This window comes from Phaseolus vulgaris, chromosome 6 (assembly GCF_000499845.2).
Source record: "Phaseolus vulgaris cultivar G19833 chromosome 6, P. vulgaris v2.0, whole genome shotgun sequence".
In the NCBI taxonomy this organism is placed as follows: Eukaryota; Viridiplantae; Streptophyta; class Magnoliopsida; order Fabales; family Fabaceae; genus Phaseolus; species Phaseolus vulgaris.
Genome location: NC_023754.2, coordinates 14,854,995 through 14,882,126, shown reverse-complemented (window position 1 = coordinate 14,882,126; position 27,132 = coordinate 14,854,995). Strand labels below are relative to the sequence as shown.

Sequence of the window (27,132 nt, the reverse complement as noted above, 5' to 3'; positions counted from 1 at the left end):
ATACAGTATTTTCGGAATTGCATTAGCTTTCCACTTTACTAATAATGTTGGAAGTTATTTTCGGTGGATGAATATGGGTGAGGCTTTTAATTTTTTTTTCATTAAAAATTTATTTTGCATAGGTAAAATTACTTTAAACTATTAACTTTTTTTTTTAAATATTGATATTTAAAGAAATCAAGTTTAAAAATATTAGATTAAACAAACAAATATTTAAGAATAAACTTTTTTAAACTATGTATTGATAGGAAGAGGTAGATGATTTCAATTATTAAGTATACAAGTAAAAGCTTAAGATATAATTTCAAAAGTTCACTGTTGTTATTTTTTTGCTATTCAATGGCGGCAGTGTGATGTTCGTCCAAATAAAAAAGAATTAAGTTTCAATGAGTATTTTGTTTAATACCATAAAAGAAAAAACTTTAAATTATTAAAAAATTATATTTTTTATATAGACAGAAGCTCAAGGTATAAATATTTTTACAAATTTAAGGATGGTGAAAAGGTAGGAATGTCTAATTAATTAGAACAAGTTTAACATGTTTTGCCTACAGACCTTTCATAAATATTGTATGTTTGGCCGTCTACTAAGATTTTATAAATGCATATACATTAAACAAATATTAATACTATATACTTCTTTTACACATTTTTCAAGCTACATTAGGACCAATAGTTTTATCTTACTCCTCAAACTGGAATTTTGTTCTAAGTAAGCCAAAATTTTCTCAACCTTCAGTTTAACGCTTAAAAGTTTCCATTAGAGCTTTTAAAAATAACAGAATCCTAAAATCACTTTCTTTTCCCAAAGAGATTGGACGATAACACCAATCTTGTAGAACATTCAAAGCTTAAAAATTTAAATAAAGAAATAAAAACAAAGCATGAAACAACCACATTTATACACATAATTGATAGGTAAAATCGATACTACTCACAATCATTCGTCATTGCAAGCTATAGAAAAGAAAAGAAAAGAAAACAATAAAAAGCTCATGCATCAAATCGAAAATACGAATACAAACCAACAGTATCAAACGCTCGAAGAACTAGATAGAATATGCAAACCTGACAGAAAAAAAAAATGTTGTCAGTTAAGAAAAAGCGAAATTGAAAGCAGAAAACGAGAGTGCAATCGAGAGGAACTTTGGTTTGGTTGCCTTCGAGTTTATAGATCTCCTGTGGTTGGAAAATGACCCCAATGCAACACTCAGGCAAAAAGAATGCATCTATGGATTCCTTGGATCAACTGAGAGAGATGGTTGTAATGTCTTCATGGATTGGGTTAAAAGTATTCGGATAAAACAAGTAAATCTTTTCCTTTAAAATTGGTTATATGTTACTGTAGAAATAAAATGAAAAAAACAACAAATAAAGTCTTGATAGTATATAGTTTGTCTTGCCTAGAGAAATTTTCTTAATTAAATTATTGAGTAAAAACATTTTTAAAAATTATAATCTTTGAGTTTTATTTTATTTTATCAACAAATATTTTAAACAATGAATAAAATATATAACTAAAATAGAGGAACACATATTTGCTTTGGTATTTTTTTGTGAACACCTTTTTGGTTAAAGGTTTTTCTTATTATTTATTTTTAGTCACAATTTTCATATCCCATTCTTCTTCTTTTTAATAAGAAAGTTTTTTTTTATAAAACTCAACCTGGATTATCTTTTGTAAAAGATACATGTAAATTTAGAAGAAAAAAATGCTAATGTTTTATACTCATGTTGTTGACTTTTCTATATTTCTCATGATAAAAAATAAGTAAAAATATTGATGTAAAAAACTACGAATAAGTAAGGATAACTATTTGGATAAAATCACACCGAGTAATTGATTAATATTTAGGCAATATTGATAGAATATAATAATTGATATTTGTATTTTACAGTTTCTTATTTTAACTACCATTTTAGTTTTTCTAATTTTATCTTTATATTTTTATTTTATTTTATGAGCAGTTTTATTTTTATTTTATTTTATGAGTAGTTTTAATTTTTACAAGTTGAGATTTGCTCAGGAACATTGCACAATTGCATATATAGAAGAATGATTAATCACTCGCATTGGTTGAACCAATTAACACTAAGATATTATGATTTTACACAATGATAATGACATTTTTTTATTCATAATATACTATATTATAAATTTATATTGTTAATATAAGTGTACGAATAATAACATTTTTTATTTAAATTTTAATATCAAACATAAATATATATATATATATATATAAATAAAAAATACGGATACACAATTCCTACACCTGTGTTCCAGCTAGTATATAGAATTAGGATTAAGAAATAATATATATTTGATGAAAAAACATTTCTATAATTGATCTTGAACATATTTTTAATTTGGTTGGTCACAAATACATACAATAGGATCCAAAGAGAGATTTTTTTTTATTTTAAAATTCAAAACAATCATAGTATAAATAATTATTTCAATATCAATTTAAGGAGAACATTTTTCAAACAAAATTTTCTTTTTTAATAGCAAAGTTTGATACATGAATTTTTATTAGAAAAAAAAATCTTTAATATTATGTTTGTTAACGGTATTAATTTCTGTTATTTACTAATAACAGTTTAATAAATCTTTAATATTATGTTTGTTAACAGTATTAGTTTATGTTATTTACTAATAACATTTTTGTTATGGACCATTTGGATTCTTCTTCGGGTACTTCCTGACTGTTTCTTCCTGCACCTCCATATATTCTTTTATCATTTTTATATACAATGTGAAAATACTTTTTTAACCTTTTTATGTCACTCCCATAGAGTAGCTTCCGAATTATGTAATAAGGACACGCATTTAAAAAAAGACTTCTGAATTATGTAATCCGGAAGCTAAAAAAGACTTCCAAATTATATAATTTGAAAACTAATCATACATATGAAAAAAGGCTTTCGGATTATGTAGTCCGGAAGCTAATTACGAATTTAAAAAAAGACTTTCAAATTACGTAATCCAAAATATTTCAGAGATAGTTTTGGAAATATGAAAATTTATGGAGGTGTGAGAAGAATATATGGAGGTGCAGGAAGAAACAGCCCTTACTCCTTTGTTTTGAGCCCAATTATCTAAGGCCCGACTCTCAAGATGGTGGAATTTGAAATTCGGTTACCTTCCCTCTGCTATTGTTCCTTCTCAGTTCTCTCTGCTCCTCATCGCTATCTGGCGCATTCTCTCCTATTTCAAACGCTTTTCCCTTTTCGTGTTGCGCCGTTTCAGGTAACATTCTTCAGGTTCCCTCACTATTTCTCTCTTTTTGCACTAGGCCGTTTGAAGATTTTCCGGTAACATTCTTCAGAAACTATCCACGCAATTGTTTTTCTCCCTTTGCCACTGATTTGCCAAATTAAATCAAATGGAAGCTGTGGATTTTTTTTTGTGAGTGAGGCTGTCGCTCTAGGGTTCAGAGTTTTTTCTTTTTCTCTTTTTGTGAACATGTTGTGTCTTTGATTCAGCTTAGTTTAGAGAATTTGAGATAAAAAAGGGTTATTTCTTAAAATCAATTATTTATCAAACAAAGTTTAAATTGGGAAATGAGTATATAGCACTGAATTCGCAATTCTGTGATCTGGTGACTATTGATAAAGTGCAGTCGCAATTGTGTGTTCTCTTTTACCAATTCAGTCTTCCCACCTCTCTACGCCCACCCTCCATACCTGAATACCTTATCTTCTATGGCAGTTTCACAGCTATTGCAACTCTCGACCAGACCGAACTGCATTTCTGTTTATGGTCATGATCAATGTTTTTTGGCCACCTTTATTTAATTATGTAAATGACATTAATTTAGTTTTTTAAAATCCTGCAGAAATGGAGAATCCTGAAGAAATTGAGAACTTCTTTAATAAGTTAGATTAAAAAAATAAGAAATGAGGAAGGACTGAGAAGGAAGATGGAGGAGCTGCTGCACCAATACGAAACTGTACATAATGAAATCAAAGTTGACAGTCTTCACCTCCAAACAAATCTACTTGAGGCATTCCAGGAAAGGGATGAGGCACTCCAAACAATTAAACAATTGAGAGAAGAGATGAGGCAATAAGAAGACATGTAGTGTAGCATTAATTAAGAATTGCAATTCCTATTTCTTGAATTTGTTTGTTTTAATTTCTAATTTACCAATTAGATCAGCTGTTATCTAGATAGTGATTTTCCAATTAAGTTTTCTACTCGACAACACATCGTCAGGTTGAAATATTGTCATGCACTCGTACAGTTTTGTTCAATCCTTTCTCTTTATATCCTGTCCTCCCGCCTATTTTAGTGTGATTCCCATACAAAGATTTTAAATTGGAGTTCGTAAATGGTAAACTGAAGGCTTTATAAATTCATCAAATTTGAAATCAACTAGTAAGTACATTTTTCAAGGTTCACTATTTTGAACTGATATCCTTCTATCAATTGAATGGACAACAGAGTACTAATAAAAGGGTGAGAACCAAGTCACGAAAGAGTTCTGGACTTCTGGAACAGAGATGAATGTTTGATTATCTGGTCTGTTTTGGCGAGTAAGTGTAGGAAGTTGCCGTATGCTTTGAGGGAAATTGGCTGCGAAATAGTTCTTGTACTGCATAATAAGGTCATCAAATGCTCTTGGTATGGGGTGCAGGGTTTGGCGCCAGGAGTCAGTTGATATTCAGAGTAGTCTTACTAATTCTAATTTCGATAGGGTAAAGAGCCCCTTGTCTTAATTTTCACTAACTACTTCACATCAAAATTGAATACTATTTGTAGATTAATTTCTCTAGAAACTAGTTAGTAACTGCGCATCGTGTTCGTTGTCCATATGCATGCTTAAACGCAATTTATATTTATGATTTTTTCTAATCTGGCACTTCATAAAATCTTGCCCTTTTTCGAATTTTCAATGCTCACGAACTATTTTCTTGATAAATTAAATTAGAAACTTTCTCATATGGCTTCGAGGGGAAGAGTATCTGTTAAGAGTGACAGGGACATTTTCCCTTGTGTTCAGTTTTGTGTTCAGTTTTGTGTTTGTGTAGACTCTTTTCAATCTAAAAAACTACACAACATACAGTTTTCAATTCCCTTAGATATAATAGACAGCAAAAACTTTTAAATTGCACGGAAATCCCTGAAGATCCCAACTGACTTTTTCCAGCTTCAACCAAAAGATTGGTTAATCCATAACATTAGCATACAAAAGAGATATATGATGTTAGTATAATATAAAGGTCAGAAAATATGAAGTACAGTAGTATGTTGAAGTCCTATTGTTTTGTAGTGCTATAACATTAGCAGACAGAAGAAATGGAAGGATCACATTCAATGGTCTATGATGTTTGCAGCTACACTTGATGAAATTTGGACTAGAATCGAAGAGACAGAGACAATAAACGATTATAAGATAATTAAAAAAATTTAACTAATTCCATTTGGAGAAGGAAAGTTATCTTTTTGACAGCAAAATATTTATAAACAATCACTTCACAATTTCGTTTTAATAATAAAACATAATATTATTTTTAAAAAAGTCAACAAAAAATATTATTTAAAATTTAGAGTGATTATATTGTAGTTGTATGAGATAGATTGGGGGCTAGGTATCATAACTCTCTGCAGAATTGATTGGTTGCATCTTAATTATTTGCATTTAAAGATAAAAAACGATAACAAAGAGGATTCACACTTTACTCATTACGTTATCCAACGACTTGTTCGATGTCTACTACTCTTACAAGGAAGTAAAAGCTATTTGGGATTCCCTTATCCTCAAATATATTGCCGAAGACGTCGTCAGACAAAGGTTCGTGATAGGAAACTACTATCGCTGGTAGATGATCGAAGACAAAAACATCAAAATCCAGATAAACGAGTACCACAAGTTGCTTGAAGATATCAAAGCTGAAAACATAGCCTTGTCGGATGAATTCATGTCCGAACTCTTGATCGAAAAGCTTCCGCAATCTTGGACGGATTACAAACAAAAACTGAAACACAAACACAAACATATGTCATTATCATATCTAATCACCCACATCATAATTGAAGACACAAACAAGAAAGAGTGTGCTGCTACAAAAGCCAAAACTTTGTCTGCCAAAGCAAACGTGATAGACGACAAACAAATTCCAAAAAGGTACGAGAAAAAGTCTTATCACAAAAAGAAATATAATAAATTCTCTTGTCCCAATTGAACTAACCCCACTTTCAAGAAAAAATGGTAACTGCTTTGTTTGTGGAAAGTCAGGTCATCATGCACCTCAGTGTAGACATATGGCCAAAAACGACTATCCTCCTAAGGCAAATCTAGCCGAAGGGAAAGATACAATTGTGGCAGTCGTTTCATAAGTAAATCTGGTGACAAATGTGAGTAAATGAGTGGTAGACAATGGGGCTACCAGACACATTTGTGCAAAAAGAAATGTGTTTACCTCCTACACAAGTGTGGGGGATGAAGAAGAACAAGTTTAATCTCAGTGATTCCAGGACAACTCCTGTCCTAGGAAAAGGAAAGGTTTTTCTAAAGCACACATCTGGTAAAACTCTGGCTTTGAGTAATGTGCTACATGTGCCATCAATTAGAGTTAATCTGATCTCAGTAGCATTGCTAAGCAAAGTTGGGGTTAAAGTGTCATTTGAATCTGACAAAATTGTAATGAAAAGTAATAATGTTTTTGTGGAAAAGGGAAATTGTGATCAAAGTCTTTTTGTATTGAACATTTCTGAAGTTATGAATGAATCTGAATCTTCTACTTATATTGTTGATTCGTATGATATATGGCATGCTAGATTAGGACATGTGAATTATTCGTATGTTATGAAATTGCAACGACTAGGATTAATTAACATGCATGACAAACAAAATAGTAAATGTGATATATGTGTAGAATATAAAATAACGAAGAAAACATGTCATTCTGTAGAACGCCAAACTGAACTTCTTGGTTTAATTCAATTCCGATTTTGTTGATTTAAAACAAACCATGTCTAGAGGTGGGAAAAAATATTTTGTAACTTTTATGCAGAAACGAAAGAAAACAGAGTGTGTGAGAAAACCCTAGCGATTTTCGATGTCATTGGAGGAGATAGTGGAAGTGCAGCGAATACTATATCTATTCCAATTTTGAAGCGCATCGTTGCCCTCTACACCTAGGATCGTGGTCGCACGTCTAGGGAAGGTTCACGCCCTTCACTCTCACTGCGTTCCTTCTTCTATGCAGTCTTCCCCAATCTTCCGGCGGTAGCTCTGTTTTCGGCGGTTAGTGAATGGAACGTGCCACGATTTTAGTTGTGAAGATGCAACAGATCATGGGTTCCTCTCCCTATACAAAGAGGGGTTTCGTTCTCATTTACACATAACTCTCACTCATGGTTCTTCATCTTCTTGAAACCCACCACCGTGCACCTTTCTCTCTTTCTCTTTCTTCATTCATTATTTTATTTTATTATAATTTACCATTGAGTTTTTGGTTGATTTGGAGTTTTTAGTTCAAGTTCAGGTAGGGAAAGCTAGTTTTAATTTTCAATTTTAGGCTAAAAGATTTGAATGTGGAGTGACGTGGTCACTAATATCAATTTTTCTTGTAGGATTTCTTGTTTTTAAGTATATTGGAATTTGATTGAGATTGAAATGTCACTTAATTTTAACGGGGGTTATATTTGGCCTTACCGGCTGTTTTAACCCCCGTTAAGTGCGTTACCGGCGATTTGTTTTTCCCCTGAAAGATCCAGCATCGCTATTCTCGGCGGTTTTGAAACTCCCGCTATTCCCGGCGGTTTTGAAACCCCCACTATTCCCGACAGTTTTGAAACCTCCGTTATTCCCGACGGTTTTGAAACCCCGCTATTCCCGACGATTTTGAAACTCTCGCTATTCCAAACGATTTTGAAACCCCCGCTATTCTCGACGATTTTGAAAACCTCCACTATTTCCGACGGATTGAAAACTCCCATTACTTTTAGAAGGTGTATATATATAAAAAAGTAGGTGATAAATAATAAAAATGTTGAACCAAAATAGTCCAAAGATTTTCTTAGACCCTTTATTTTTCTTCTACCATCTAACATTAATACATGACTACCCTTCAACTTTTTTTTATTTACTTTCTAAGGTTTCATAATACTATATAAATATAATTTTGTATTAATATCAAATAATTATATTGATATAAGAAATACATATTACTTACTAAAGCATTTATTAAGCAGCGTTAGAATAATAAACATAAAAATTTATGTTTCATTCTTATTATAAAAAAGTAAATTTATTATATTATGTGACCGTTCTCACATCAGACTCGTAAATAATGGTGGCCATGGCTATGTTTCTGCGACCAGGATCCAAAGACTTGATCATGTTCATGATTTAGGAAAAAAGGGCGCAAAAATGCACTTGGATTCGCACTTCCTACGTTTGGTACTTGCAAGCAGCACAAGCAGTTTATATATATTAATAATACTTTGAACTCATGCTTTATTAATACATTGAACTCATGTTATATTAATACCTAATATAAAATAATTAAAATTTATGATAAATAAACAAGTTAAATAAAATAAATTATATTAGAATTACATTTTACAATAGTTAAACTTGTGTAGTTATATAAATTACATTTTAGATTTTAATGAATAATTTACTTAAAGTCATTTTTAACAATATCCAACCTGAACATATGTATGGTCCAAGACGAATCATGACAAGGACCAAGTTTGTGACAAAGATTGAGGAATGCTTCAATGTTTGCAAAACCCTCTAAAACAAACTTTCCAGGAGCTAGCTCATGCAGATTCCAAGGAACATGTGTCTGTATTGTGTTCAAGCCCAGTGCCTTGGCTTTTAACACTCTATCTTCCCAGTACTGCTAATTAGAAAGAAAACAACATCACCATATGAAAGCATTCAACTTGAACAAAACAGAATGCTTAAGAAGTTCACACCAGTGTCATTGATGGCAATCACATCAAGAGGGGACTCTTTACGACCGTGCCAGCATCTCAAGAAGTTCCTTCCAATCCTTCCAAACCCGTTTATGGCAACCTTCAGTTTTGCTTCTACTACAACCTTCTTGTATTCTCCACTGTTTCCAACCTTCAAAAGTACACATACATGCAACATTGTTAAACACATAACACATCTTTTCTTTTCTAATTAACTCTTTGATATCATCATGCATAATTAACAATTAAGTGGTTCACCCTTGGATTTCCTTTCCTTGTTTCTTTCTATATTCAAATGCTGAAAGGCCTAGTTCAAACTCTTATAATTCAAACCAAGAACTCGTACACAATGATGATCACATTGAGTGTGTGCTTTTGGTTCAGACACATTGATGTGGTATAACAACTGCTAGAAAAGTTAAATTATTAACTGAAGGACTTCTGCATGTACCATTTGAAAAATTTGGTCTTATTACATAGTTCTGGAAGAATATCTATATGTTAATTTCCTGGAGGGTCAAGCAATAGAAGAACAACGTTACTGCCATGACATGTTTTTTTTTTGTATTTATATCTATGTCTTGGCTATAGTCACAACTAATTTTGGAAAAAGCTACATTCAATAGGTGAACAATATCATATCATGTTATTTCAATGAGGCACTCCTGATCAATTCTTTAGGCATTTTGAAGTAGGTTGATTTTGGTTCAATCCATTCAACCAACAATCTAAATGAATTTAGGTATATATTAAATTAAATTCATTTTATTTGTATACTTAATTTAAATAAAAAATTGATCCAATATAGGATCGGATGAAACTAGACTTTTTTATCATTAAAGTATGAGTCCAACCAAACTCATACAATTTCTTTAAGCAGATCTGATTGTATTTAATACATTTGAATATAAAAGTAATTTTTCAGTTTAAAATAATAAAATAACTTTTAAATCTAAATTTTTTATTTTCAAGTAATTAAATTTTTTAACTAAACTATGAAACAAAGATATGTAAAAACTATCTTATATACTACATCATGTATCAGAAGGAACAAATTGTCACATGACAAATTACATGAAAGAACATCCAAGAATAAGCAATGATAATAAAAAAAATGACAATGAGTATGATATAAAGTATATTAATATTAATGATATAAGATAATAGTCTATATTTACTTTCTCCTATCTTGCTTCTCTCTCATTTTTAAATAAATGAAAAGCAGGGGATTGAGATGTGTGAAACTTACTTTTCATAGTCTTTTGCCTCATTGTTGGTAATGTGCTTATTTGGTCTGAAGGGATGTTTAACGTAGAAACTAGGATTTGTATAGCCTTGTGCAGGGTTGCAGGGCCCACTAACTTAGAGTAGGATGTGGTGAACTTAGCAGATTGAAGTGGTCTACAGTGAAGAGAATCCAAAAGTCAAACAAAATGCAAAAGATGGCTCTCACGTAATAGAATATTTGAGTACACAAGTGCTACTACAATGTATGCAGGGAGTACCCTTAGTACTTCATCATATGTTTATACAAATTTTGCTGATAAAAGAAAAAAAAGAACTTTTCAGAGTCTTTGTAACAATAGTAGAAATTCTTACCTGCACTAGAATTCTTCAACTAGCATAAGTTGTAAATCAATTATTATACTTCCTACACAAGTCTGATAAATTATGATATTACTTTAAAGGTCAAGAGAGATAGATTAATCATATTATACTCTTACTAAATTATACATGGAGATTCAAGGAAGACTAACTGATATTTCAGTAGCAGTTGCATTAAAAAAAACTATACCAAAAAGAGGAGAAAAAATATTGAACTCTTACTAAAGTTCTTATACTTTAGGTAATCCTAGTGGACACTGTAGATGAATTTGGCTAAATATTGTTCGTTTTAGTATAATTTGTGTAGTTGAATTAATGTTTTCTTCTTTTTCCTTTATTATGCAGATGAAGTGGTGATGATTTCTGTTGCCTGCCTTATTGCTTTGTTCAGTGTACAGAAATAAGGAACAAGTAAAGTGGGGCTTGCTGTAGGACCTGCTTTGTTTATATGGTTTTGTTCTCTGGTGGGCATTGGTATATACAACCTTGTTAAATATGACAGCAGTGTCTTGAGGGCATTTAATCCTATTCACATATATTATTTCTTTGCAAGGAATTCAACTAAAGCATGGTATTCTCTTGGGGGCTGTCTTCTTTGTGCAACTGGTAAGCACGTATATGTAATACAGTGGATTCAGTGATATATGTTCTGCTTCTTGTGTATGTTTGTGGATTCAATTCAATCGGTGTGTTTGTTTTTCTGTATTTATAAACCCATTATTTGCTAGCAATTGAAATGTCTAATCTCCAATTACTCATTTTGTTCTAAAGTTGAGTAGAGTTGATTTTTTATAGAAATGGTTTTGAACTGTTGAATAAAATTGGGATGTGTGCCAATATTCATCTCAACCACAAATTTAACATTGGAAAATGGGCATAGTGTAAGAATTGATTATTGATGTAAAACAGATAGGCATTAAGTTTCCGCTTGTTATCTATCTTTAGATGGAATAACATGCCTAATGACTTTTATTAGACTGTGAGGTTCATTGAAGTATTGGATCTTCCTTTACGTGGTGTTGGAGAAAAATATCATTTTTAACTGCTTGAGTAATTGGTAGGACTACTAAACTTTTAGTCAAATTAGACTTCTTGTAACGATTTTATTCTGATAGGATTAATAGATTACTAATGGAAAAATTCAAACAAGCTTTATTTAAATCCCAGAAGATGGGAATGAAGTTGGAATGGATTCATTATACTCACACACTGGTTGAATTTGGTTGGTTCATTTCTTTGTGAGTTTTCCCAAGTTTTTCATATCAAATTGGGCCTTTAATTTTTCTTTTAAAGCCAATTTCTTTATTTCATCATCTCATGCAATAATTATGTCATTCACATAAATCAATGGTAGTGTAAGTTTACTTGTAATGAAGTATTTTATGAATCAAGTGTGATCTGCTTGACTTTGCTTATATCTTAAGGAAACAATTGCCATTGGAGGTTGTTTAAGACCTTATAAGGCCTTCTTTAGGAGGCAGATCTTATTCCTTCCACTATGAGTTTCAAATCTGGGTTGAATTTCCATGTACACATTCTTCTAAAGCTCTGTGAAGAAAGACATTCTTCACATCCAATTGATTTAAGTCCCATCCAAAATGAGTTGTTGAGAATGAACAAGTAGAACTGTATTCATCTTTGATATAGGAGAAAATGTCTCCTTATAACTTTGTAGGTTTGAGTGTATTTCTTTACAACCAATCTAGGTTTATTCTTTTCCTCTAACTCATCTGTCTTATGTTTCATTGTAAATATCCATTTGCACCCTATGAACTTTGTTGTCTTTTGTTTTGTCAACAATCTCCCATGTTAAGTTTCTTTTTAATGCATTCATCTCCTCTCTCATTGCTTGAGTCCAACGTTCACTTTTCATGGCTTCTTAGACAGAGGTAAGATTGTTTGTGGCATCAATGATAACAATAAAGTTTCAATGTCAAATAGAGAGATTGTGAGTGCATACATGATGGTGAAAAAGATATTTAACACGATCTTTTTCACTTTCTCAACATAATGGGTAACACTTACCTTGTCACAGTTACCTTCTGGGTACCTACCTCTTAGTCAAACAACTCGTATTGCTCTAGAGACAAAGAGGGTTGTCTTTGATATTTATTCCATATGATTTGTCTTCTTCTTTACTGTCATTTGGTTTTATCCCACTTGTGGTGGCTCCATCACTTAAATCTTGCATATTCCAACATGGTTGTCAAACTCGCGAGTCAACTCGTTGACTCGTCCGAGTTTACGTATCTACTTGCCCTTACCGAGTTAACTCGGATGCATACTCGCTTTTTGAGTAAACTCGTCAGACTTGGAGTGAACTCGGTGAAATCGGAGCGAACTCGCGAGTCTGGTCCAAGTTGGCGAATTAAACGAAGTTTTTTTTTAAACCCAAAACGGTGTCGGTTGCATTTTTGTGGCTGTTGTGGAGTGTGCAGAGGTGGTACGTCTTCTTCTGAGGAGTGCGGCGATCGAGCAGAGCGGTTGTGTGTGGGGGCAATAAGGTCGCGTGGTCATCGCGATTCATGCGGTGGTCGCGGTTCGTGCGATGGACGCAGTTCGTGCGTTGGTCGTGCCGTTGCAGGTTGTCGCTGTTGCATGTGGTTCGTGATGTTAGTGCCATTCATCATATATGGTAAGAGATGAGTAAGGTTAGAGATGGGTGGTGTGAAATTAGGGTTGCATGAAGTGTGAGGATATCATTAGAGGATTAAACATAGAAACTTGACATTTGTCAATTTCTAATTATTTAATTTCTATGACTTGAACAATTTAACTTTTGTACTATTTATATGAACTTCTTTATTTGAGACTTTGAAGTTATATAATTTTCATTCAAGACTAAATGTAATTATTTCCTTTTTTTTAATATGAAAGTAAACTCTTACGAGTTTACGAGTCGAGTCTACTGGACTTCCACGAGTCTATGTAGACTCGCGAGTTTGACAACCTTGTATTGCAATGACAAATACGGTAATGATAAGATGGAAATATCCTTCGCTTCAAGTGCTTTCTCCTCCTAAAGTGAAAGAGTAACAAAAATAGAATTTGTTTAATGAAAAGTGGCATCCATTGTGATAAAGACATGTCGACTCTGAGGGTGAGAACATTTGTACCCTTTTTGTTTAAAGGATAACCAATAAAACACTATAATCTAATTATGCAATTAGGATTATGAGTGTGAATAAAAGCAGCACAACCAAAATCTAACAAGGTAGATTTACTAAGAGAGAAGAGTGAACAAAAGACAATAGAGACTTAATAGGATTGAGGTCATTTAAGACACAAGCTGGTAACTTGTTGATGAGACATGTGGTAGTTAATGCAACTTCTCCCTAGTATGTTTTGGGAAAAAACATTTGAAAAAACAAAGCTTTAGCTACTTCAAGGAGATTTCAATTCTTCCATTTTGCAACCCCATTTATCTATGGAGTGTTAACACATGTTAGGTCACTTACAATACCGTTAAGGGGAAAAAATTTGGAAAATTCATGATTCACATATTTAGTACCGTTATGGAAACTAACTCTTTTGATGTATTTTCAAAATTGATTTTTGACAAGATAGAAAGAATTAACAAAGATTTGAAATACTTCAAACTTACTTTTCATGACATATGTCCATGTGACATGACTATAATTATCAATAAAAGTAACAAACCATTTTGCCATATATATAGTCAATGTGTGATTTCCACTACACTACCTAGCAGGTGACACGACAGACCTAACAAACTTGATCAGGTTAGGCTCTTAAAGACCGAATGACCATACCTTCTTAAGAAAGTGAAATTTAAACCTAATTCAACCCTACAAAACTAACCTTCAAGGTGAGGTGTACACCCACCTATCTATATACTATAATTTGGCTATATCTCTAGTCAATGCAGGATTTTCAACCGAAACAAAACCACCAATTACACTCTCATCATCTCTATTGGTAATAATCAAATCCTTTAAAATAAGGAAATAAGAATATGCTTAGATGAATCAGAAGATTTTGAAGATATTTTTTCCGAATATTGTGGTATATTGGGAATATTTTTATCTTTTGTGTTATTTACAACATTATCCTTGCCTTTCGGAACCAAAATCTCTTGATATTGTAATGTGGTGAATGAGAAATTTGCATTTTGGAATTGCTGGCAAGTATATATTTTTTTGAACTGTTGATTAACATTGTTATCAGATCGTGTTACAGACTCTGAGGCTATGTTTGCAGATCTTTGCTATTTCCCTGTACAATTCAGGTAATGAATGGTGACTATGTTATAACTGACAGCTTATGTTTCCATTATACTTTTGTATCTTATAAACTAATATTTCATGAAACCAATGGTGGTTCTTTTGTAGCTTACATTTGTATTTGTTGTTTTACCGTGCCTACTGCTGGGTTTTTTGGGTCAAGCTGCATACCTTATGGAAAACCATGCTGATGCTGGCAATGCCTTCTATTCTTCTGTTCCAAGTAAGTGTTAGTCTACTTAGTTTCTGTACTTGTGTTTATCAACATTTCCAATGACATTTCATTGCACTATAGAGAGAACCTTCATGCAAGACTATTTTGTGTCTGCAGGTGGGGCATTCTGGCCAACTTTCCTCATTGCAAACATTGCTGCATTAATTGCAAGCCGGGCTATGACAACAGCCACATTTTCTTGTATAAAACAGTCTGCTGTACTTGGTTGATACCTTTTTCTAATTTATTAATTGGAGGTGAGGCAGGTTACCCCTTTTTCAAGGTTAGGACGTGTCACAAGCTTCAACAAGGGCTTTTCTAACCACGCTTCCAGCAATACACTCTATGATTATATTTGTGAGTATTAAGTATGTTCCAGTTCCTATGGTGCCTCAAAGTGAAAGGTTCCTTTTTCGGCGAGTTTGTCAGAGAAGCTATCATATATTTCGTTTCATTGCCAGGTAATAAGCTAAATATTTTACATTTTGGGATATTTGCACATTTTTCACCTTTATTAGAACAGTGGAAGTGTTATCTTTTGAAAAGCGGAACTTATTGTGAAAAATAAGTTCTACATATTACTTTTGAAGCTGTGCTTTTACATGAAATCTCAAGGAAAATAGTCAATAATAAGTACAAGGAAAAGTCTCGATGATGTGATTGTTGGTAAATATATTTAGTTCCGGAACAAATGATAAGTGCCTAACTGAGTTAATAAATGGCTGCTCTTCAGCCACTTTTCAACAGGAATACTTTTTACTATCTTTTTTTGTATATTTTTCCACTAATATATATACTTTAATTAATGTGTATTTCGTTTTTTCTCAGACCTATAAGCCTAATCAGTTATATTTTCAACAGGTATGGTTACAAAGATGTTCGCAAAGAAAATCACCAAACTTTTGAGCAACTGCTGATGGAGAGCCTAGAGAAGTTTATTGATACAAACATACCCGCACCCAATTTTGAAGCAAGCACATCTGAGGAAGCAAGCACATCTGAGGGCTAGGAAACACTCATGGTTTATCAAGAAGCTAATTATAAATTATTTTTATTCTTTTCTGAGAAAGAACTGCCGAAGGGGGATCACGAATTTAAGTGTACCCCATTCACATTTGGTGCAGGTTGGCATGACCTACATGGTTTAACCATCAATTTTCTGACCCGAACAATTGACAGGTAACTTGAAATTATAGTTTGGTAGCAGTGAGTTGGTGTTGGAAATGTCTCGTCTTGCAGTGCTATTTGCATGTTCGTCACTTTTTTGGGTCCTCAAATTGTTAAATATCTTTCTAGCTCATAATCTAGATCCTGTTTCAAGGTCCTTTCATCCGAATTCTCATGTATACCACAAATTTAAGGTTAGAAGTTGTGATCCTCTCCCCAGGAGAGTGTGTTGTTTTACTTTGTACTTGCGTGCATCCAACGGCTCGTTTTCTGATTATGTTGTTTCACCCACATGATTTTGGTATTTGGCGATGTACTATTATATATTTGTTTCTGCTTTGAGGAAAATTTTAATCTCAAAAGTAATGAGTTGGTCATTACACCAATGGAACTATGAGAGTCCCTGCAATTGATGGAGTAAGAATAGTTCCATTTATGGGAAATAACACTCCAGCTGCAATTGGAATTCCTACCTTTATAAATACACCATGAAGGTTGGAAACAAAATAGAACAGTATTTTTTTCAGATATTTCAAAATCACAAATAACAACAGAAACTTAAAACAACAAAAGAGAGCTTTGATATGGACTGTTGTAAATGAACGAAGCCGAACACTTAAAACTCAAATTGTCTGAAATAGATAGTATAACTAGTTGCTAAATTTAAAGCTTGGATTTAATTTGAAGCTTGTCTTTGATTTGTCTCGTTCATACAACTACTACCACAACTGCTTTGAGTCCACACTCCGATGTCTCTTAGAATATTAAATGTACTAAAAAATATAAGTGGAAAATAAAACTGGTTCCAATCCTATATATTATATTAGTGCAACATTCCAACGAGTTTGTCTTCTCAACTTTCAAAAGTGATTATAAGCTAAGGGGCTTATTGACAAGGTCAACAGAAACCATCAAAAACGGCTGTTTCCAATTACAAAAAGAGATTGACAGATGAAGTCAAATAATAAAATACCGCAAAAAGAATTGAATAGAATAGAACATAACTTTTGAGAAATGTAAGAATGTTTTAAGTATATTATAAGCAAAAAATTATGTTAAATAACAATGACATCTGGTTGCGCATTAATACACACCTTACTGGCACTACATCTGTTTCTAGTTCCACAATTTCTTGTTCTTTTAATCTTTTCTTTTTGGTCAACAAATCCTTCATAAATCTGACAGATGTAGACATCCGTTCTAAAGCTTAAGTGAAAAGAATACTTATCTCTAGTTGTTTGAGAATTTTACAGAATCTGAGAAACTGTTCTTCTATTTCTTTCTAGAGGGAGCGTGTGGATAAGGTAAATCTACATTTGGAACACTTTTTTTTTTCATTCTTTTTTTTTTTTTTTTTTCTTTTCTTAATGTACCCTCTGCATCGTTTCTTCTGAGTACTTCGTCCATCATACTGGTCTTGAGAACACCCATGATTTGGGCATTTTCTTAATATCATCTTAAATCTTTCCCATTTCACAGAAAGACTTCTCTGCTCGTTGTCTGAACATAGAGATTTCTGACTTAGTTTTAATGTAGCGAGAGATTGGAAAAAATCTTTGCATAAATTTTTCTTCTACATCCTCCTAGCTCGTGAGGCTCTGATTTGGAAGTGATCTAAGTAAATCCTTAGTCTTTCCTGCCAATGAAAAAGGAAACAAGTGCATATAAACATTCTCAACTTCACCTAATGTAAAGCTCATTGCTCCCACCAATTCATTTTTTTTTATCAGCAAATAATGAAATTAAATTAAGGGGATACAAAAGGGGTATCCCAACCCTTTTACACTTACTAGATCACGTAAACAAGATAGAAAAGCATCCCACACAAAAGGAAGGTACAATGCTGATTACTACAAAAGATTAAGAGCCTTACAATTGGCTCTATCGAATTGCTAAAAATGAAAGCATATAGTCGCATGAAAGGCCTCCATAACTCCCTGATAGTACTTCCTCCGCCATTTCCTATACTCCATGTTGCACACTGGTTCCAATAAACAAAAAACAATGACCTCAAAAGGTTGTATGCACCTTGGAAGATTTGCACGACCAAATCCAATATTTCACACATCACAATAAAATATACCAGCAACTCCCTGCATCTATTGTTCACACATCAGTAAAATGGAAACTGACCAACAAGAATTCCAGCGCCATATACAAACAACCAGTTTACCATGATCATTGTGTCAAAATGTTCTTTCATTCATCTGCATACCTTCTAGGCACGTTACTGCCTCGTCTAGCTCCCCTGCCCAACCCAATGTTGGCTTCACTCCCTAGATTCCCTCCATATACCCATGCTTCTACCTCATAACCGCTAAAAGAGGTAGGGCCCATATATGCAACATGGACAACCACCCTACATCATCCAGTAAGCACACCATCCATAGAAAACAAGCAAGCTAATAAGCCACCCGACATCAGTAACCCATATCCTTTTTAGGTGCCAAGAAACAACAGCCCATGCACGGTTCAATGTTACCCAAAGCAGGTTGGCCACCAATTCATAAAATGTATTCAAATGTGAATATAGATCCTCATGTTCCATGGTTGTGAATTGATGGACACGGATGAGAATAAGAAAATAGAGATCTATTTTCAATGTTTTGGTGGTAGTAGGTATGACCATACTAGAAAAAGGCATCGACTCCTTGATCGTGACATAATCTCTAAGTGTCCTCGATGCTTCCTCTTCCGCCATGTTGTTTTCCTAAAATATTAATGGAAAAAAAAGAATAGAGTATATATATATATATATATATATATATATATATATATATATATATATATATATTTATTTAATTTTATTTTTATTTTCAATTTTTTTAAAAGATAAATAGAAATTTAAATTGCCAACTAAAATAAAATCAATGACTGCCTAAACTACAAATTAAAAATTAAGAATAAAATAAAACAAAAAAAGATAGAATAAAAAAATAAAATGACGCTAAGAGAAATTATAACAAAAATATTTTAAAAAAAGAAAAAAATATAAATAAAATAAAAAGTAAAAACAGAATAAAAGAAAACATTAAAAACAAGAAATAGTACTTAAAAATAAAAAATAAATACTAGAAATAAAATAAAAACAAATTAAAATAAAGCTAAAACAAAATAAAACTGAAAACGTAAACAACTAACTAGAATTAAAACTAGGAATGAAAAATAATTAATTAAAACAAATAAATAACAACTACGTAAACCTAAATAAAACTACGTAAACTAAACCTAAAAACAAGAAAAAAACTAAATAAAATACAATAAAAAAAACAAAATCAAAATCAAAATAAAATAAAAATAAAAACAAACTAAAATAAATAGCGTATAGAAAAAAAAAAAACAACTTTCTTTTAAAAAGAGCAAAACTATAAATTAAAATAAAATAAAATAAAATCTGTAAGAAAATAAACAAAATCAAAACAATTAAAATATTTACAATATTTAGAAAATTATACTCAACAAATCAAACATGTTCCCCACAACGGCGCCAATAACTATGACTTTTTACGACAAGTGCACCACGTTGTCAGAAGTAATAATTGTCCTTAAGGACGAATATCAATCCTACAATGAACAATGAATTATCAAGTATAACAAATGCTAAATATAGAACAAAACAATTAAAAGTGTGTTGAAAGTGGTTGTGTTGACGATAATCAATAAGAAAACAAACAAAGAATTTGTTGTTTCAAGTTGAAAAAATCGGGATTAAGTTTCATCTCTCTCACTCTCATGTATTTTGATTAACATGTCAATATTAAGTTCTTTGATTGAAATTGATGCCCGTATAAAAAATCATTTATATCGATTTCTCGCATATAAAATTCTTAAGAATGTCCCATAACTATCGATCCCTCGCATAATTATAAGAATAACTTAGAACGAACGAATATCAGACGTTTAATAGCAATTAACATTTCAAGTTTATTCCTAGCACTCAAATATGTTAAGTATTGTTGTTTAGGTCCAAACCCTAAAAATACCTCCCGATCAGATTTAAGATTCTCAATTTGTCACGGAAAGTTAAAAGTAAAACAACAATACCAATAATCAATCAAGAATTGAATATTAATATATAACTATCACCTCAATACATAAGGCGTTTGAGCAAATTACTCCTAATCCCAAAGGGTAGAATTAGCCACTCATACTTTTAGCACCTTCCATTATCCCAATTGGGTTACAATTCACTCTATGGTGTTTTCCACTCAATCTGGCACACCAAGGTTGAACCTCTAGCCCCCTATTTACCCTAATTTTCTAGGTTAGGTGACTTCCTATGTCACGCTAATGGGTTAAGTGATAAAACATAAAAAAAAACTCAATCTTTCTCTGCATGTTTGTCCATTCTGGGACCTTCCAACTTTCTCTTTTTATCTCAAATTATTATCCTTTACTCCAAATCTTCAATCCTCCCAAAAAATCTGCAATTAAAACCAAATTTGGGAATAAAATGTTCTTATTCAAATAAGGCTCATAAAACATGTAAAAACGTATAAATTCATAAATTAGGGATTATTTTATATGTAAATTAGCAATAAATCCTCATAAATGTCTATATTTTAATAAGAAATATTACTGAAATTAGACACTTATCAAAAAACGATTCACGATTAGTGGTCGGACAACTTAAAGAGGAATATGAAGTTCGAGAAACCTTGCTTCAACAATATTTCCATTTTGTACGGAATTTGTTAACCAAGTTTGAAGAAGTATCATTCCAACACGTCCGACGAGAAAATAACACTCATGCGAACGTGCTCTCCCGTTTGGCAACCACCAAGCAGAAATGAATTCACCGATCAGTCATAAATGTAACCTTGGCTAAGCCTAGTGTTAGCACATAGGAATGCATGACAACTGATACTCAACCCAATTGGATGACCCCCATCAAACAATATTTGACTGACAGAATATGTGACCCACACTTGGAGAAAACAATGAAGCAACAGGCCGCCTGGTTCGTACTCATTGACCAAAACATTTACAGACGAGGATACACTCGTCCACTCTTGAAGTGCCTTACTCCCGACCAGGTCACCTACGTCATGAGGGAACTACATGAGGGAGTATGTGGGACTCATTCTGGAGCACGAACCATGGCTGCCAAGGTATTACGAGCAGGATATTATTGGTCGACCGTACAGGGAGATTGCACTGAGTTCGTTCGCAAATGCATAAAATGTCACGAATATGCACTAGTTCAAAATGAAGAAAAGAATGCTCTTTATTTAGTGTAACTTTGCGCTTAAACGCATTCGTAAAAAATGCAGTGACATTTTTTAAATTAATTTGATTTACAAATGCGGCTATTTGTAAAACCACATTTGTAAAACCACATTTGTAAATCAAACGTTTTTATTTACAAATGCGGTTGTTTGTATAGTCGCATTTGTAAATCCTTTTTACCCTAAATTTTTTTAGCGCGCCTCACCACTTTTGTAGTTTCTTTCTGTTCTTGCCTCTGGTTTGCACTGTTCATCCTTTTTACGTTTGCCTCTCGTTTGCGCTGGCGTAAGAAGTTCATCTCGTTTGTAAGTTTTTGAATCGCTTTCTTCCTCTCCATGTTCACAATGCCCGTTTTATAAATTGTTTTTGTTTCCTTGCATTGGTGGTCGAAGGTACTGTTCCATTGGTTGCGCTTCCGCTTCTCCACCACCGCTTCCATTGTCGCCGCTGTTGCTCGCGCTCCCCTGCCACTCTTCACCACCAACGTGGTTCACACATAAGGTTGGTGTGTTGTTTTAAATTTTTTGAATTTATTTTTTGATGTATTATAATTTGTATATTTTAAATTTTATATTATTTAGTATTTACTATATTTTGAATTTGTATGTTTTTTTATGTATTATAATTTATATTTTTTAAAATTTATATTATTTAGTATTATTTATTATATTTTGAATTTGTTCTTTTTTATGTATTATGTAATATATATTAAAATTTATATTATTTAGTAGTTAATTGTTAATTTATATGTTATCTTCGGCAATAATACGTTTTGGTATTGAGTCCGGGAATGTTCGACCCTCGGCAAACGCGTGAGATAGAACACTGATTGAAAAATCCTAACCACTCCAAAAATATATAATGGATCGAATTTTGATGAATTTTGTTCATATAAGTATGAAAAAGGAGTAAAAGAATTTATACAATTTGCACAACGTAACGCGATTAATAGTGGTCATGATGGAGCAAAGATCAGGTGTCCGTGCGTTAACTGTTTGAATGGAAGGATACTGGATGTCAATATAATGAGGGAGCACCTACTATATGATGGGTTTCTTCGATCTTATACAACTTGGACATGACATGGTGAATTATTAAATTTACCACGTGTTTCTGTAACTGAAGAATATGTGGGGTCCAGCATGGATGAAGCAGTACACGATGATGTAGATGATGATCGATTGGAGGACATGATTCGTGATGTAGGAGCTGAGTCTTTTGCAATAGCGCATAGTTATGGAAGTATGTCAAGTGATGCAGAGACTCCATTGTATCCTGGATCAACTAACTTCACACGGTTGTCGGTGGTGTTAAGATTGATGAATTTGAAGGCAATAAATGGATGGACTGATAAAAGCTTCACGGAATTGCTTCAGTTGTTGAAGGATATGCTTCTAGAGGAAAATACTCAACCTAATCGTAATTATGAGGCCAAAAAGATTCTTTGTCCAATGGGTATGGAGTATAAAAAGATACATGCATGACCTAATGATTGTATATTATACCATAAAGATTTTGAATTGTTGAAAAATTGTCCGAGGTGTGGGTTATCACGTTATAAGTTGAAACAAAAAGTTGTCCCTGAACTACTGCTGCAAGTATTTTTTGGGTTTGCAAACAATGTCTTAAAAGCTCACCACAAAAAAAGAAGAAGTTATAATTCATGGATTTATTTATGCAGAAGCAAGCACACATGTACTTTAATCGAGTTCAATAAGCCTTAACAAGTCCAGCTTGCACAGGTCACGATGTATTAATTCAAGCATAAACACATGAACTGTAATAAAAGTTTCTTCATCTTGACTTTGGAGTAAAATTAATCGAGAAATTGAAGACAAAACCTTATTAAACACAATGCAAACGAATTTGCAACCAAGCACAATGTGACTGAGAAGGATGATAAAATCTTCGCATGACTTGGGTTGCTTAGATTGCTCCCTCTTTTTCTCAGACTCCCTCACAATTTTCTTTTGTATTAGCCTTTGGCTTGAAAAAAAACCAAGTTTAAGGGACTAATTGCATGAAACCACATTTCAATCTAACGGCCAATCTCCCCCACAATCTTCAAACAACACGATATATTTAAGAAAATTAAATTCAAAACTGTTTTTAATAACTGTTTTAATATAAAGAGGATTCCTTTTTTTAACTTCTCTCATTTTTTTTCCTATTTTATCCTTATATCAATATTTTTTTTTCATTATTATGGGTATTGCGTCATTTTCTATTTTTCAAAAAAATTAATTTTGAAAAATTAATTTTTGAAAATTTTTAAATTTTTATACTAAAACCTTTTCGAAACACTTCAAAATTTTCAAAAATTCAAATTTTCAAAAATTTAAAATTTAAAATTTTCAAATTTCAAATCCTAAAATCTTTTCGACTTCAAATTTTTAAATTTTCAAATTTTGAAAATTTAAATTTTTAAATTTTCAAAATTTTAAAACATTTTTAAATTTAAAACTAAATTAAAGGCTTTATAAATCCATCAATTTCATTTTCTATTTTCATATTCAAAATATCAGAAGTTGTAGTCTTGTCCTTGGAATCGCGAAATCAACTAGTAAGTACATTTTTCAATGGCTTATGCACCGTTGGCGCTATCAAATTAGTAAGTATGTATATAATTATTGTTTTTTGTTTCTTACAATAATTGGCAAAATCATTCCATGAACAACGATTCTCCATTTTCTGTTTCGTCAACATTTATTTATGTACTTACTTGTTGTCTAATTATTTATCATATTTTTTTCTTTTTGTTTATAATATCAGATGAGCGAATTTCTCAGTTGGTGAAGGAATATGTGAGGCTTTCCAAAACATTCTCTCAGAGAAAGTGACCAATTTTTGCTTTTCTTGATTGCCATCAACCTGACAAGGATAAGTAATATTGATGTAAAAAAACTACGAATATGTGAGGATAACTATTTGGATAAAATCACATCGAGTAATTGATTAATATTTAGGCAATATTGATAGAATATAATAATTGATATTTCGTATTTTATAATTTCTTATTTTAACTGCCATTTTATTTTTTCTAATTTTATCTTTATATTTTTATTTTATTTTATGAGCAGTTCTATTTTTACTTTATTTTATAAGTACTTTTAATTTTATTTTATATTCTAAAAGAAGACTAACATAACATATAAAACTAAATTTTACAAAGTGAGACTTGCTCGGGAACGTTGCACAATTACATATATAGAAGAATTATCAATCACTCGTATTGGTTAAACCAATTAACAAGATATAATAATTTTACATAATGATAATGATAATAATATTTTTTTATTCATAATGTACTATATTATAAATTTATATTGTTAATATAAATTACGAATAATAACATTTTTTATTCGAATTTAATATCAAATATAAATATATATAAATAAAAATAAGAATACACAACACTTGTATTCCATTAATATATAGAATTAGGATTAAAAAATAGTGTATATTTGACTAAAAACACATTTCTATAATTGATCTGAACATATTTTTAATTTGGTTGGTCACAAATACATACAATTAGATTTTAAAAAATTGAATTATCTTTGATGATAAAGATTTGTCTCTTTTAACTTTTTCTTTTTTATTACCATGTCGATTAGTAATCCAATTTACAGTACATTTTTAAATAATAATTAGTGAGATGAAGATTCGATACATTAAATATTTAAAATTATATTTTCAAAATTAAACTATCTTTAGTAATGCCGTGACTAAAAAACTGATTAATGGCTAATTATCACCAATACAATTTAGTTGGAAAATACATTCTCAAAATCTACGATTTGGATTCTCTTTTTTAAGATAAATGTTTACAAAATTTATATTAATCCTAAATTATTTCATATTATATTGTGTTAATATAAAATGTATACCTTCGAAAATATATTAAATTATAAATCATCTTATCCTCTTTTAATTGTTTTTATTTTTAATAAAGATTAGCAAACTTAATATAATATGTAGTTATAATTCAACGACGAAGTTGAAATTACATTATGTTTAGATTGTTTCATGTAATTATTTTCCTTTAATAATTTTCTATAAAATATATTTTTTATTATATATTGTTGATTTTACTATTTATTACTTTGATATCTCCCTTATCTCGTGTCTATATCTCTATGTGTATATTTATTAAAGAAACCAAATTGCTCATAAAGTAAATAGAGGAGAGATGTTAGATATTAGTAACAAACTCATGGATATTTTTTATTTATTGTTACAGATTTTTATTTACATTTAAAAAAATAATAATTTAAAAAAATAATTTATCAATGAAAAAATAGTAATAATTGAAAAATAATTTATGATTCAATATTATAGATTTATATTTTTTAATTTATAATTATGAAATTAAAGTTTTTTATAAATAAATTAAATTTTTTTATAAAGAAAATAATTTCCTTAAACTACTGTTTTATGGTACAACTTATTTAAGTCTGGTTTTTTAAAATGATAAATTATTTATATTAATATTTTATTATTTAGAATTAGATTTTCAAAATCAAGCTATCTTTAGTAATGATTTCCCTACTCTTGAAATTATCATAAGTGAGTTATAATTATCACCTTATATATAAATTAGTTTCACATCAATCAATTTATTAAACAGAATCTGAAGAAGGTGGATTTCTTTAGATAAATAATATAAAGAGGTAATATATCTTTCTGAATTTCATCCGTACTCATTTAATAATAAAATTAGTATATGTGATAATAAAATTTCAATGATAGAAGATGTAACTTTCGAAAGCTGAAATATATAAAATTAGATTTTAAAGATTGAATTAGCTTTAATAGAAAATATTTCCAAATTTAACTCTTATCATTAATTACTGTCTTGATATAATCATTTAAGGATAGATTTACTTCAAGATGAGATAACCTAAATATTTAAAATTAGATTTTAAAAATTAAAATATCTTTCAGAGTAAAGATTTTCTTCTTTTAACATCATACTATGATTACTCTTTATAAACAATTCATGTTGCAATAGATCTAACGTTGAAATTTTCCTTCTTCAGACCCTGGTTTCATCTGCCTTTTGTTCGAAAGAGGATTCAGATTTGGAAACCTAGGAAAGACTGACACTCCTTAGGTAAGGTTTTGGTTTTGTTCTCCTCAATTTTGTTTGATGAGAGGATGATGTTTCTTTTCCAAAGTTGTCATTTTTGTCTGTCTTTTTTTATCATGTAAAAAGACTTACTTTTAACATTCACAAGTGAACACTGTCTGGCTTTTTTTTAATTTTCTTGGTCATATTTGTATATGCTTTTAACATATATGTTTTTTTTATTCCATGCAATTATGTGCTACTTTCTTTAAATCCTTGACATGGTGAATGAATTCGGTCTTCTGATGTAAGTTCATTAGATAATTCAAGAATGAATCACCAAAGATATCATGTTACAACCGAAATTAGAAGGGGCCACAGATTAGCCCATCGGCACAACCATCATCATGCACAACCTGTGCAAGTGCAAGAGATCAGAGGTCACTCAAACTTTCGTGCTCGTAGAGGCAACATGCATAGAGGTCACTCCAACTTTCATGATCGTAGAGGTAACTTACATAATCTTCTTTCTAGGGCCTTTCTTCAGGAACTTCTAAGTGAACGGATTGGCAACGTAAAGAGGGGTTCGTCAGAAGAAATTATTGCAAGACAAATGTTGACAAAAACTAATCTACTACCTAATAACTTGGAGGGGTCAACTTCT

General features: G+C 31.4%; 2 long non-coding RNA genes and 1 pseudogene across 3 annotated transcripts; 2 read left to right on the top strand and 1 right to left on the bottom strand.

The window, feature by feature from the left end:
- Positions 1 to 3,126: 3,126 nt before the first annotated feature.
- Positions 3,127 to 4,273, top strand: LOC137833061 (uncharacterized). The gene is made up of 2 exons (XR_011084667.1): positions 3,127 to 3,253; positions 3,843 to 4,273. It is a non-coding gene; the product is annotated as an uncharacterized lncRNA (long non-coding RNA).
- Positions 4,274 to 8,544: 4,271 nt separating this feature from the next.
- On the bottom strand, positions 8,545 to 10,763 carry LOC137831238 (uncharacterized). 2 transcript variants are annotated; one of them, XR_011084385.1, is made up of 4 exons: positions 10,734 to 10,763; positions 10,188 to 10,339; positions 8,939 to 9,089; positions 8,545 to 8,859 (listed from the first exon to the last, which is right to left on the bottom strand). It is a non-coding gene; the product is annotated as an uncharacterized lncRNA (long non-coding RNA). The 2 variants fall into 2 exon arrangements; XR_011084384.1 differs by lacking the exon at positions 10,734 to 10,763 and having other exon boundaries at positions 10,188 to 10,546.
- A 4,526-nt stretch (positions 10,764 to 15,289) lies between these two features.
- Positions 15,290 to 16,422, top strand: LOC137833442 (potassium transporter 7-like; annotated as a pseudogene).
- The last annotated feature ends 10,710 nt before the right edge of the window (positions 16,423 to 27,132 follow it).